Genomic DNA, 16,075 nt, shown 5'->3' on the forward strand with positions numbered 1-16,075 from the left:
TGGACAATACCTGGCTTGTTGGGCATTATAAAATTTAAATAAGATAGTGTATGTAAAGTGCTTAGCATTGGGCCTGGCATAAGCTTTCAATAAATGTTAGCTATTAGATAATATTTAAAAAAAAGAAATGTAGAGAGGCCAACGCCATGGCGTAGTGGTTAAGTTCGGAGCACTTCGCTTCAGCGACCTGGGTTCTCGGGTTCAGATCCTGGGCGTGGACCTACATCACTCATCGGCCATGCTGTGGCAGTGACCCACATACAAAGTAGAGGAAGATTGGCACAGATGATAGCTCAGGGCTAATCTTCCTCAGTGAAAAAAAAAAAAAGGAGCAAAGATCCAATTTGGCTTCAGTCTTGGGAAATGAGTCTAAAAAACAGTGGACAACCCTGAAAGCTAGAGGAAGAAATTTGACTTCATTGAGTAACCACTGGGGACCCATTCAGAATTTTTGAATAGAGGCGAGATGTCACGAAAGCAGTGCTTAGAAAATCTCGTGACTGTGGCAGGGTACAGTTGCTTGCCTCGGTGGGGAGTCTGGAAAAACAGAGGCTCTTATGGCTGACAGGACATAAAGTGAAGCGGGCCTCCCTTAGGGCATAAAAGTGGGGACAGAACAGGAGGATTTGGAAAAGAAAATAGTGCTCTGCTATTTTGGTTGGAGCTAAGTCCCTACAAAAAACCTGCTACCCACTAAAATCTTTCTCTTATTATTTATGTGACAGGCACTGCAGAAAAACAGAAACAGACCGTTGATGGTGTGTTTTTTTCGAGATACATGTTTACAGAAGAGAGTAGGTGAGGAGAGCTAAGCCAGAGCTGAGCTCCTCTCACCTGCTGGTGCAGAAATTTCCCTCCAACTTCCTTTCCTGGGTTTCTCCCTCCGTCACACACATCCAACATCCCTCTGAAACTAAATACTGACGGGAAGATTCTGTAGCTCAGGGGAGGACAAAGCAGGACACGTCTTCGCCTTTTTTCCCCACTCTGTTACCAAACCATTTTTCTTCCTGGCTAATTCACTGCAGACTAAGAGGGAAGGTGGTCTTCAGCTCTGTTGGCTATGACTATGATTCCAACCGACATGCTAATGGGACTTGGCAGCGAGAGCTAACTAAAACTGACCAGCACGTAGTCATCATTTTATGCCTTCCTCGAAAGGTATATTCCTATATTTTCCATCATTTATAAAGTCCCATCCTGAATATAATGCGACATTTCCTCTGCTAAAAATAATACGTAACTCAGTGGAAAGAATACTTGAAGAATCTGAAAAGTGGGGGATATCGTGCCCACATCACAGGTTTATCTCAAGGATTAAATGATGTCAAATGCTTTTTAATCAAGGCAAAATTCACAGTAACATAAAATTAACCATTTCAAAGTGAACAATTCAATGTCATTTAGGACATTCATAATGTTGTACAACCACCACTTCTATATAGTTCTGAAATATTTTCATCACCCCAGAAGAAAACTCAATACCCATTAAGCAGTAATTCCCCTCTCCCCAGCCCCATATTTCTGGAAATATCTAGAATATATGAATTCTCGATGTTTCATATAAACTAAATCATACGTTACGTGGCCTTTGTTTCTTTTACTGAACATAATGTTTTGGAAGGTCATCCACATTATAGCATGTATAGGTATTTCCTTTTTAGGCTAAATAATATTCCATTGAATGTATATACCACATTTTGTTTACCCATTCACCTGTTAATGAACATTCAGGTTGCTTCTCCTTTTTAGCTATTATGAATAATGCTTCGATGGACATTTGTGTGCCAGTATTTGTTTGAGTATCTGTTTTCCATTTGGGGAGTATATAGGTAGGAGTGGAATTGCTGATCATATCGTAATTCTATGTTTAACTTTTTGAGAACAAACTGTTTCCCACAGCAGCTTATGCCATTCTATATTCCCACCAGCAATGCACAGGGTTCTAGTTTCTCCACATCCACACTAACACATTTTCCCCCATTTTTTGTATTATAGCCATTATAGTGGGTGTAAGTGATTTCTCATTGTGGTTTTCATTTGCATTTCCCTAATAACTAATAAGGTTGAGCATCTTTTCATGTGCTTGTTGGCCATTTGTATATCTTCTTGGGAGAAATGCCTATTTAAGTCAACTCAAATGTCTTTATGTATATAAAGTACTTAGCATCCTGCAAAGAAAACAATAAGCAATCTATAAATAGTAACTAGCAATAGCTAGTCATAAATAGTGACCAGTAACAGCAACAATGAAAATAATGAGATTTAGATTCTGCTCTGGATTCCACCACAGCCAAGATTTGTGACATTAGCCAAGCCTATTAGGAAATAAATTTAGGAATAGAGACAGAGAAAGTCCTGACTCCCTGTCTAGGGCCCTTTTAAATTTTATTTGTTTATTTTTTGCACATGTTAAAATAAAGATTATAATAAAAATATAAGCTCTAATAAAGAAAACAGCAGAACCAGCCACATTTTTCAGTGGCATTTTGACATCCCCTTTCATTGACCGAGGCTTTGCTGGAAACTACTGTGGGTATATCTCTTCTGGGAGCTTCCTTATCTCTGATCCATCCAAGTGTCCTTTCTGTCTTTCTTCCTCTGTCCTCCATCCTCCCTTCACATTTGCAGCCCTTCAGACCTGAAAAGAAGGAGACTAAGACGTCAGTGACGAGAGCCTGGCAACATTCCAGGCAGGAACTTTTAAAGATATTACCTTATCTGTTTGTTGTCGAGTGATGCTGAAATACAACTGCAGAAGCTAGATATAATGTCTGTTGCAGGGACCATCTTAGATGAATGGAGTGTTCATTAAAGGACCTGACAGTGCTGGGCTGCATCGGACAACAGCAGCTTATTCGTGGCTGTAAACGAGTCCTCCCCCAACCCTTAAGGGGTTGAGTGTATCTCAGTGAAGGCTACAGAGACATTATTGCATGTATTCACTGTGAGTTTGAGGCCAACCTAAAAAGCCACTGTAGCATTATCATCAACTTATAACGTGTCTGACCAAAGCTTTGGAAGATATGACCCAAAGCAATAATTAAAAAAGAATCTTCCTGTCTATATTAAATCCCAGGAGTTGCAAAGGATAGAGGAAGCCCCTAGTGGGCTTTTAAGAGCTCTAAGTTACCGAGAGGAACCTAATGCTACCTGCTGAGATGGAGCCGACTCTCCGTTACTGGAGTATTGGGGATTTCTCCAAGGCCTTTCTGATGTGGTGAGACTGCCTCTCTCTGCTTAGGGACCAACCATCCTGGTCTCTGCAGTGTAGGATAATTTTAATCTACTTACTTTTAAACATGTTTTAATTATGTTTAAAAAGTTTGTGCTTCCGTTAACTGACAGTCTGATTTCTCTATCTAGGACTGATTTTTGGGGTCATGTTTTTTCTGTTCAGTTACATTACCATGATTTTAGCTAAAACTATTTACCTTGTATTAGTGGACTGTGCCATCTGCCAGCAAAGGGAGCTAGCAATTTCTAGAGCACCTTCTGCATCAAGCGTCACGCTTGGTATATCACTCCTGGGACAATTCCTTGAGATTGGCAGTGATGATACCCCTAATTTACACAGAAGCGGAGGTTCAGAGAGTTCCAGTAGTTCTATGGTTGGTGGGTAGCAGAGTGGTGATTTAAATGTATCTCTGTCTAACACCAAAGTCTATTGCATTCCACCAAAGTATCCGCCAGTAGAATAAAGACACCTTTCTAAGGGACCTTCTGCTAGGACAGCAAGGTGGGCAAAGACATCCAGATTTATTTTCGTCCAAAGGCCCCGTTTGTGCAATGGCTGCAAAATTAAGAGTTTGAGGATGGCAGTGGGACTTTGTAAGAAGTTTCTCATTCTTGAGAATAGAGAATCTTTATCTTTTAAAGTTAAAAAACAACGACTACTTCCATGTGGAGTTTCATTATGATGCACATTTTTTCAGAACCTAGATTGCTTCTACTAAGCAATAAACATCTTCTGGTCCCTAGGATGAGAATTAAGGAAAGTTTTCATTATAGCAATTAAACTGTCTAAATGAAACTGATAAATGGAAAAAAAAATCAAGAAATGTAATATTTTTCCTTACTTGATGAAAACAGCTTCCAGTGTTATATTCTCAAAAGAATATTTAATTAACTTTTGAATAAGAGTATGAACCTTACTTTCCTTTTATTCTAAGTTTTCCTAAAATATTTTGGTAGCAGGTCTTTCTTACCCACACATAAGCACAACGATGTTATAAATAAAAACACATTCCTAGTGATGCATTTTAATGAATCCTACAAAATATTTGAGTAATTATCTATAAACATGAAAACATTTGGTAGTTAAAGATGAATAAATGTATTAATGATTTAGATTAAAACTTGATGATATGCATTATCTATGAGTATAAATATTAAAAATGAACATATTACAGTGTACTGAAATAAACGTTATAAATCAATATAAATTAATAGGTGTTAGATTTTATACAAGCCTCCACATGGAAAGTGGATTTAAAAATTAGAAGAATATGATAGAAAAAAAGCATCACAAAATGAAATAAAACACAGAATCAGAAAAACTTCTCAACTTATAATTCAGTACAAGAGGAAGAAAAAAAAGCTTCATGAATGGAGTTAAAGGTGATGAAGCAACATAACTAGTTCCATTGCAAAACATAATAGTACTGGGCCTGGCCCGGTGGTGTAGTGGTTAAGTTCACACGCTCTGCTTTGGCGGCCTGCAGTTCCCAGGTTCCAATCCCAGGTGCGGACTTAACGCACAGCTCATCAAACCATGTGTGGCAGCATCCCACATACAAAGCAGAGGAAGATGGGCACAGCTGTTAGCTCAGGGCTAATCTTCCTCAGCAAAAACATAATAATAGTTCCAGTAGTTGGCAAAGTAAAAAATGGATTTAAAGAATTTGCAGCAGTAACTTTGAAAAAAGAGAATAATAAATAAGGGAGCAAAAGTATAATTTGTTTCATAGGGAGCTGAATATTCCAGTTTCGTTTACGGCATTAAAAGATCAGCATTCCGTTGGACAGCATTTTGATGTTATATTACATTATTTTGTATCAAAACATCATAAAATGAATTCAACCACTTTCAGGGCACTCTTTCTCAGGCCTTTATCTTGCTTCCTGTAATTGGAAGAGAATAGTGGGAGGGACATGAATAGAACCAAGTTTCCAGAAATTGTTCCCAGCCCCCTTCTGCCATCTATCACCGATGCCTCCTTTAGAGGCCCTCAACTTGAATGTGTACCCCATGTTTGTTTACTTGTCTCTTGACCAGACTCAGCCTCATGTGCAAACCCTTTATAGTCAAGGTTTGCCACGTGTGTTACACACCAGGTAAATGTTAGTTATTTCTTCCTATTTCCAAAACCTGGGACATCCCTCAGGAAAATACATACAGTGCGTGTATTCATACACCCAACACACACACACACACTTGCACACATAAGAGATCAAAGAATCAGGTCATGACAGCCCTCCCTCTGCTCAGAAATCTTGAAAGGCCTCCTAACTCCCTACCTACGAGACACTAGGACTACAGATAAAGGAGGAGTTTCTGCCCCTTCCGCTTTATGTTAAAGACAGCCAAACAGACCATTGTAATGCAAGGCATTATAATAACGCAGCATGATATTTAGGATCATTGACATCAAACTGGGATGTCAGAGAAGGCTTCCCAGAGGTCATATTTGAGGTGAGTGTTACATAAGAGTTTATTAAGGCAAGAAGGAAGCTAAGAATGTTTCTAGGCAGAGGCTGCAGACTGGGTGGAGATACAGAGGCAAGACATGGTCCGATATATCGTGGGACTGCAAGGAATTTGCTATGACTGAATTGCAGCGTGCAAACGATAGTGGAAGGCAGGCCACAGCTGTGGGCAGGGACAATATACTGTTATCACTTATGCTCATATCCATTCCCCCTTGACTCAATGCTTTATGCATAGAGAAAGCATCTTAGGTGTTTTTCCACAGCTCCACAGTCTCAGGTAATGCCCTATGAATAGAAGGTATTGAATTGAAGATTAAGAATGCATGCATACTGTGGCTGGCCCCATGGCATACTGGTTAAGTCTGATGTGCTCCACTTCAGCAGCCTGAATTCACGAGTCTGGATCCTGGGCACAGACCTATATCACTCGTCAGCCACGCTGAGGCAGCGACCCACACACAAAGTAGAGGAAGATTGGCACAGATGTTACCTCAAGGCTACTCTTTCTCAAGCAAAAAGAGAGGGAGATTGGCAAAAGATGTTAGCTCAGGGTGACTCTTCCTCACCAAAAAAAAAAGAATACATGTATATACAGGACAAAAACATGGAATGAGAAAAGTACTTTAAAGCAGTGAAAGATGTCAGTCATACAAAAATCTAAGACCCAAAGATGGAGATGAATTCAGGTTAATAAAATGTAGTTGATATTCAATTACTTTCTGAGAAATGACACTTATTTCTTTTGATTCCAAAAATTGTGGAATATACTATCGAAAAGATCAACTCTGGTCACAGACTCAAGTACAAATACCTCATAATATACTCCCATTCTATGACTTGGGGGTACCTTTCCACTATTTCTATTCACCACCTCCTGAATCCACTCTGGGTTCCTTTGAGACAATTCCCCATCCATTGTTTTTGTCGAAATGGTTTACCCTCTGCTTCTTCCAAGGACTTGAACCTCACATCTCCATTCCTTTTCATTCCAGCCGGTGGTCTAGGTTCCATCTGGTGAAGTGAACCCAGAAACCTCAGGACCCTCTTTCAAAAATAGCTACTGAAATTTCAATTGGGCAAAGCATTGGTCCCTTTATCCCAAGAGGGAAAAAAAAATCTGTACAAATATTAATTCAGGAAGAGCATACTATTTAAGAATATTGATATATTAATGTATGTGGCTGTTTTACTTTCAAAACATGCTCTCATTTTACCCAGTGCCTGACACATTGCTTAGTACTGATAAATCTACACAGAGGATCAGAGTTTCTGAGTTATTCAGGAAAGGCTCAAGGCATCTCCATATGTAAACAATTGCAATTATTCTAACACCTGCCCAGCTACCTCCCGGATCCTGCCTAATCATGCATATTTATGGCAGAGTCCAAGTGTGCCTGGATCTTCTCTCTGCCCATTCCCATTATTCTAGACTTAAAGAGTGAACACCCTTGATATTTCCTTTTCATAATTTACCTTTTTTTGGCGAATTGTTATGCTTCAAGGCTTTTTTAATGTGGTTGTATGGCAGCAGAAACTTAAAATCATATTCAAAAGATTTTTAAAAATTATTTAGAAGCCAAAATAATATTAATGTTTGAGCTAGTGTCAACATACTGCAGAAAAATTTTCTTATTCATTAGGAGCTCGTTTCAGCAAAAATGATAGAAAATGCTATCAATGCCTGATGATCCATCACAGCTTGAAGACATTTCTGGCTACCCCATTGTCTTGCCTTGATGCCTTTTTTTTAATGAAGATATTCCTTACTGTTTAACTCCCATCAGGTTAGTTTTCAACTATCAAGTCCATCTAGGATCTCTCTTCCTCTGTCTTTCTCTGGCTCTGTCTGTCTTTCTGTCTGTCTCTCTTTATATAGATATAATCTAGATATATACTGATAGGCCGTCATATATGATGATGTGTGTATACATATACACACATATACTGGGTTTCTATTATTTCTCTTATGAACAATAGACATTTTTCATAAAACCAAGTAGCAGGCCTCAGATGAGCCGATGATCTGGCTAGACTTTCCAGTGGTGTGGACAACAGTCAGTTGGTGTCTGATTATAGAGTACTAGGTGTAGAAGCAGGTGATTTTTACTAGGAAGGGGCAGGCACACAGCAGCATCTGTCTCCCCAATCAATTTTGCTTGACCTAGAAAGCTGAATGAAGTCTAGAAAATAAATAAATTTCTCATTATTGATAATAAACAAAGAAATTATTTGAAACAATATTTAAAGAAATATACACTCTGCTGTAGACACAAAATAGTAAACTACAAATTTATCAATTGCTGCTTAATCATTTTCTTGAATTAAGTGTACAAGGCGGTCAGAACCCTGTCTTAAGGGAGTACATTCTTCGGGTTATAAATGTGGTTCTGAACAGGGCTCTGTGGTGAGTCAGGACCTTTGTCAGGTGTTTTGCATATGTCATCATGTTTTACTCTGTCTCATCTTCACAATGACCCTATATGAGAGATGTTATGGAGAGAATTGTGTCCCCCCAAAATTTATATGTTGAAGCCTTAACTCCCCACTGTGAATGCACTTGGAGACAGGGCCTTTGGGGAGGTAATTAAGGTTAAATGAGGTCGTAAGGTGGGGCTCTGATCCCAAAGGACCGGTGTCCTTACAAGAAGAGGAAGGGGGGGTGCCCCGTGGCTTAGTGGTTAAGTGTGCGCGCTATGCTACTGGCGGCCCGGGTTCGGATCCTGGATGCGCACTGACGCTCTGCTTGTCCGGCCCTGCTGAGGCGGCGTCCCACATACAGCAACTAGAAGGATGTGCAACTATGATATACAACTATCTACTGGGGCTTTGGGGAGAGAAAAGGGGGAAAAAAGGAGGAGGATTGGCAATAGATTTTAGCTCAGGGCCAGTCTTCCTCAGCAAAAAGAGGAGGATTGGCATGGATGTTAGCTCAGGGCTGATCTTCCTCACAAAAAAAATAGATAAATAATAAGAAGAGGAAGAGACACCGGAGACCTTTCTCTCTGGCACATAAACAGAGGAAAGGCCACTTGAGAACACAGTGGCCATCTACAAGCCTGGAAGGAAGGCCTTACCAGAAACCAACCCTGATGGTGCCTTGATCTTGGACTTCTAGTCTCCAGAACTGTGAGAAACTACATTTCTGTTGTTTAAGCCTCCAGTCTATGGTATTTTGTTTTGGCAGCCCAAGCCGACTAATATAATAGGTATTAGCCTCTTTTGCAGAAGAGGACACAAAGGCAGAGACATTGAGTAAACAACCACGAGACTGAAGAACTCGTATGAGGACTTTAGTCTGTCTGAAGTCAAAGTCCACACTTTCTCCACTGCATCACACGGGCTTTCTGTATAAGCACTCAGTCTTGCCCCATCTCAATCCTTACCCCAGGGAGAAATTGGGGCTTTCAGCAGCTTCTTGGTCCATGCAATTTGGCTCAGGCATCATGAAAACCTAGATTCCCTATGGAGAGGCACAGCTCCGCCATCCATCTCTTAACTCACAGACTTGGCACAAAAACACCTTAGGATGATGTATTTTAACCCCTTCGCTTTGCAGACCAAGCAGGGGAAAGTTAAGGTCACAGAATTAGGTTTGCGGTTAGCCTTTTTCAACTAGGATAAGACCTTGCCCTAAGCTTTTGGTACTCAATAGTATAACATGCATTTTTTATAAAATACTAAAAATTAGTTATTAAATCTTTTGGCAGCATCCCAGCTCTGTTATAGCCTGTTTTTGACACAGAATTCTGGCCTGAACTTCTTTTCAATGGCCAAATCATTTTTCTCAAAACATAAAACACATGTAACCAGATCACAACCAGGCTTTACACATGGATGTGTATTTATAATGCTTGCTCAGCAGAATCCAGCATGGGGTCCGCTCCCTACTTATGGGGCAGTGTATCAACAGTAAGTTCAGTGTCCCAGGGAGGGGTAATGGGGAAGTACCCCAGCTCAGCAGGAGTGCAAACAGATTAACTGCCATTTATAGCATTTCCCTCCCTTGGAATCGCATGTCGTCAAGAGTTATATTAAAATGCATTGTAGCCTATTTTTAACAGCCAGGCAAAGGAAGAAAAACACTGTATGAAAGATTTTAAAGAACCCTCTTGGGAATGTAACACAAGCTACCCTCTTAAAAAACTTTCTTGGACGAAACAGTTTTTGTTTGCGGAAGAATTAAAAATAAAACTCTACTGAAAACCATAAACAAAAGCTGTTGTGTTTTTTTAACCAAGAAGGAATAGATGGAAACTACAATTTTAGGAAATGAGGGAAGGGGGTCAGAATGTTTGCTTTGCAGGTAAGCTGTGGTCTGTGAGAAATTAATGAGAAAGATATGCCACAATGGAATTAAATCAGAGGTCTTAACCTCAAGGCAGATGTTCACCTACAAGATCTATCATACTCCAATTAAGAGTCTAAAACACACAAAAAAATCCCCAGTGTTTAAAAATGAAGGAGGTGGATCTTCAGAAAGAACAGTCAGTAGATAAGAGTCCAGGGCAGGAAAAGAAAGGTGAACGTGTTGGCTCCATTCCATTTAAAGACTTTTTCAAACTTTATGTCCAGATCATGGCATGATAGGCCATAAATTCCAATGTCCGCAGGGGTGATGTTACATGATTAAATGGAGTCTGCTTTGGCCAACTCGACACAACATGCTCAACTCAAATCCACTGCTGCCAGGCAAGAATGCAGGTCCACTGTTGCCAAATACCCTGGTATTTTAAGAAGCTGTAGAAATCTAGATTTTTATGCAAAATATTGTTTCATAAATATGGACAGATAATTTTTTTAAATGCTCCAACACCATGCAAAGGAAGACCTGTCTGTGTGTTTAAATTTGCTCTCAGATCTCCATTTTCTTCTATCCTCTTCCATAGACTGCCTCCGTGGTCTCCCAGATTCTCTCCCATTCCAGGTCATCAGACTCAGAGTCTGAAAATCTATTCTCTTTTTTCAAATCATTGCCTTGGACAAGAGCCTTCAAAGTCTCCCCATTGCCTTTATGATGAATTTCGAATGTTTCGGCCTTACACTCAAGGCTCTTCGTTTAGCTCCTCTAGCCTCATGCAATGAAGTTTCACCCGCTACTTCGGAATGGGAACCTGTGGTCCAAATTGAAGTTCTGTACGTTTCCCCTCAAATAAGATTTGCTCATTCCTGCATTCTCCCGTTAGTTCTTGGTGTTTCCTCTTGTTCCTTCTTATTTCTTTATAATCAAATTCCTACTGATCATCTGATCCTTCAAGACCTCACTCACACGTCTGGGCTGACTAATTAAGCACTTCTTCAACTACTCTTCCGTGAAGCCTCTGACATGTCTCCTCTGAGCCCATATCTCATACAATCTTTGGTGTTTTATGGCTATCTCTCTGACTCAACCCTGAGAGTTTAACTCAGCAGTTAGCAAACCTTTTCTGTAAAGGGCCAAATAGTCAATATTTTTCACTTTGCAAGCCATATGATCTCTGTTGTAACTACGCCGCTCTGCAGTTGTAATGCAAAAGCAGCCAAAGAAAAGATGTAAATAAATGGGTGTGATTATGTTCCCATGAAGCTTTATTTACAAAAACAGATGGCCAGCTTTGGCCCAAGGGCCATAGTTTGCCAACCCTTAATCTACGTGGGCAAGGACTGTGTCTCAGACCTGTTGTTATATAATAGATACTTAACAAATAATTTTTAGAGAATGAATCTTTAGAAACTCAATGCAAGTTTCCTTCTTCCATCATCTTTCATTGACATCCAAGGACATAGCAGTATTTTTCACCTCTGAACTTCTACACGTCCTTGTCATGTATCCCCTGTGCCTGTCACCATCATTGTGTGATGCTTAATGCCGCTTTGATGAGTTAGAGTTGATCTATATAATTTCCAAGGTCATTTGTTCTAAAATTCTGAGTCAATCCATCATCTCGTATTGCCACCTACTTGTATATTTTTGTCTTTTCTCTCCCTCTGAAAAATTATAAGCTTCTACAGAATGAGACCATATCTAATTTTCCTTAGGATTGCTAAAATGCCTAATATGGTGCTATTGTCATAGTGTTCATTCATTTGTTCATTCAACACATATTTTTAGATCAATATGGTATGTGATGCAGACACAAAAATAAGCCAAATGGAAAGGATCCTTGCTTCCATCGAAGTCAAAGTCTAGTGAGCTAATGATCGTATGATCATAAGCTGTGATGAATGCTCTGAAAGAATGTGCATGGTTTTATAACAACATTTCATAAAGAAATCGAACAAATCTCGGGGAAGAGGAGGGAAGGAAGGGCAGGGAAGTCGTCCCTGAAGAAGTAATGCTTGAGTGAAGATTCACTTATTCAGCCAATATTTATTCAGTGCCTATTATGTGACAGGCAGTATTCTAAGCGCTTGGAATACAGTCGTGATCTAAACAGTTCCTGCCTCCGTAGAGCCTGTTTTCTAGTGGGATCTGAAGAATGAGGAGATGCTAGATAGAAGGGAAAGAGGATTTGAAAAACATTCCAGAAAGAGGGCACAGCATGAACAAAGATGCTGGGTGGAAGGGAATATGGCACATTCCAGGAATGGCAAGGGCGGTGTAGCTGTAACTACAGAGGTAGACCGAGTCCAGGTGAGGGAAGGTAATGCGACCAAATAATTTAATCTCTAAAGCAGAGCACTCTTGAGAGTGAAAGACGAGTTATTAATCATTTGTTGTTGTTGTTAGTGCTGTCGAGTGGATTCCGACTCCTAGTGACCCTGTGTTCAGCAGAGCAGAACCCTGCCCGACATTTTTGCGCCGTCCTCTCCCCTTCCAGCACTAAATCAGACAATGCTCCGCTGCTATTCACAGGATTTTCATGGCCTTTTTTTTTTTTGGAAGTGGATGGCCAGGTCCTTCTTCCTAGCCTGTCTAGTTTGGAAGCTCCACTGAAACCTATCCACCATGGGTGACCCTGCTGCTATTTGAAATCCCGGTGGCACAGCTTTCAGCAATACTCAGCCAACACAGTATGACAACCGAAATATGGGTGGTGTGGTTCCCTGACCGGGAAACGACCCCGGGCTGTGGCAATGAGAGCGCCGAATCTTAACCACTAGACCACCAGGGCTGACATTATTAATCATTACAGTAAGCAAAAACTGGTACAGTTCCAGCAAACCGAGATGCATGGATATTCTATTCATAGGTCACATAAAGATTTTTAACATGACCACATTTACATTTTTTAAAAAGATCCCTCTGATTACTGTGGATAACTGATTTGAGGGGGAAATGCATCAATGTGTGGAGACCAGTCGCTGTGCTGTTGCAGAATCCAAGTAAGAGATGAGTGTGGCCAGAGCTAGGTGGTGAATAGCAGTAGAAATGGAGAGAGAGGAACCGATTTTGTAGGCATTTAGGAGGCAACTTTAACAGGACTTGGTTGATATTAATTATCTGTTGTAGAAATGAAGGGAAGAGGGGGTAGGGGTAGGGAGGAGTGGGAGGGTCGTGCTGGAGGCAGGGTAGTTTAAAAAGAGATTCAGACGCCAAGACCTACTCTTGGCACCAGCAGCTAAGTCCCCAGGGAGTATTTTCAACGCTGGTCTTGATGAATCTGAAGATTGCAGCTAGCACCACAACTTCCATTAGTGATTATTAGTGAGAGAATAACTGAGGCTTTGATACTGCAGAAAGGTTGATAGAGCTAGGTGTTCCCCATTGGACGATGAGGACCGATTTGAGCTTTCACCACCATTGCAGACAGAGTTCATGTACTTTGAAGAAAATTGGAGATCTCGGCAGCATTCGTGGCTCAAGCAAGGAGGTGGAGGGTGGTTTAATATTGAAGGTTCAATAATGGGTGCCAGAACACCAGAGTCAAGAGTAAAACATTAATAGGATATGACAACCCGACCGGCAAACAGAGAGCAAGAGTTGTGATTTGCAGACATTGATGTTTTGGAGACATTTAGCTGAAATACTCAACCAAGGCTATATTTGGAAGCTGAGTTTAATACATAATTCAAAGACCACCTTAACTCACTGCAGTTTTAAATGAGATGTTGGAGTGGTTGTCCTGTAATAGTGCAGAGTGACTCTCTATTGGTCATTTCTCTGGTCAGTGTGTGCTGCTGCGGTGGGAGAATTGTGTTTAGCTCTCTGAGAGCTTTCAGTCAATCTGATTGCATTTGACCAAGGAGGCCTCCGTAAAGATGTCACTTCCACCCTTCACCCTCAGGCACAGTCAGGGCGGAAAGCAAAAGAAACTTGAGTGACCAGAGCTTTCAATTAAAGGTCAAGCGTCCTTTACCCCTTGCTCCCAAGGCTTCGCATCACTTCCTTGTTAGCCAATTATTTTACCCCTTTACCTAGGAGTACCCTTTCACAAAACTGTTACATGCAAAATATTCGCTTGTCTATACCACGCAGAGGTACCGAAGAAGAAAAATGTAAGCTTGAATAGTGTGTCTCCGTGTGTGTGCCCACGCTGCATTTTTCTTGAAATATCCTGATCACCTCTCATTCCTGCACAACCCCACTTTAAAATTCTCTAGAAATAAAGATGTGGCAATAGTTCAACCTGAGACCACATGTGAAATTCAATTTGAGAGTGGGTGCTGTAAAATGTTATACCTTGATTTCTCTCAAAATCAAAATATTCAAGTACACAGCCATTTAAAAAGATATTATCAAAATATATTTCAAAAGATTGGATGATATTCATGATAAATTATTAAATCAAATATTCGATTATAGAGGAACATGCTCGGTATCATTAAATTTTTATTCTTCAAACAGGTATAGAAAGGGCCTTGAGGAATACAATAAAGTACAATCTTAAGAGTAGTAATCTCTAGGTAGTGAAATTAGTAACAATTTTCATTTTCTTCTTTTGGATTGTCTAAATCATCTAAATTTTCTTACAATAATGCACTACTTATGTTACAAGGAAACATATATCTTCAGATGTAGTGTTCAATATTCATAAATATGCACGGAGCCTTACTATATTGCCATCCAGTAGGTGAAACACGGCTATAACAAGGCCAATTCAGTGTAATGGCTAAGAACATTGACTTCAAAATTGGGCCTTCTTTGTCACTTTTGGTAATTTAATAAATATTACCGTGCCTCGGGTGTCCCATTTATAAAACAGGACCCTAATAGTAGCTAACTCTAGGGTTGTTGTACAAAATAGATGAAAAACATGCTTATAAACCGCTTCTCATATAGGAAGCTCCCAATAAACGTTAGTTAAGCTTACTATTACTTAAAGTTATGTTCATCTTGCATAGGTGCCAGGAAGGTTCTACAGTGGAGTGTTACATTTTGTGGACAAAAAGTGCTTTAAAAAAGGCTGTCTCTCATGAAGACTGACGCCAAACACATTGTATAAGCAGTGGTTTATTTGAAACTGTTAGCCAGAGGGCCTGACGTCCCCACCCCTCGCATGCAATTGTCTCGCAGCCTTCTGGATACTTTTAAGTAGGTCTGGCTGCCCACGGACTCTTGATCCACACAGTGTGGAAATTCCAGCAATGAACCTGGAAAACATACCTGTTACCATTTCTGAATGTTTTAGGTCCCTCCAGACACCGAACTGAAGCTTCCATTTTTGGAATGTCTAGATAACTTCAAGGGCAGTAACCAGTGGTAACAAAGCCTTATTGACTGAGTCATTTTGTTGGCCCTACAGAGAGTTTGGGGTAAATATATATTTGCGGAAACATAATTTCACTCTTTTTAAGGCTGTGTTCAAAAATACACATATTCGTTGAAAATTTCCAAAGCACAATTATGTAATTTGCCACTTTACTTACCTGAGCCGAGAAAGTGTGGGAGATGCATCTTAGTTTTAACCCACTCGGCCAAGTTCTGTCTCTGACCTCAACTGAAGTATAACAGCAGCTACTGTCCTATCTTACTACAGAAGGTTCCAGAATGCTGACAAATTCAACAACTAGACATTGAGTGCCACCGAATACACAACAATTAGATGGGAACATGATATCATGTGTGTTTTCAATACCAAGGACACACAGGAGCCTATCTTTTCAAGAAATTCTAAAGTACAAACATGTCATCCTCAATCCACTTCATTCTAACTAATCTTAATGTCTTTTATTAAGGTGTGTTTTATATGGGTTTTGTGCGATAGAGGAAAAATTTCCACTTCGTGACAGCCTAATATACTAGACCAGTTCTCTTTTTTGAGATGTCAAATACCTACTTTATTATAGTGAGAAAGTGACAGTCAATTTAAATCAAAATTTATGGAGAACATTAGGAGCTGGAAGGACTTTGGCTAATCACTGTAATGTCCCCAACAAATGGCAAATGAAAGCATAAGGAAATTGAGTTAACACAAGTTAAAAGTTCACATACTTACGGAATTAT

Source organism: Diceros bicornis, chromosome 29, assembly GCF_020826845.1.
Source record: "Diceros bicornis minor isolate mBicDic1 chromosome 29, mDicBic1.mat.cur, whole genome shotgun sequence".
Classification (NCBI taxonomy): domain Eukaryota; kingdom Metazoa; phylum Chordata; class Mammalia; order Perissodactyla; family Rhinocerotidae; genus Diceros; species Diceros bicornis.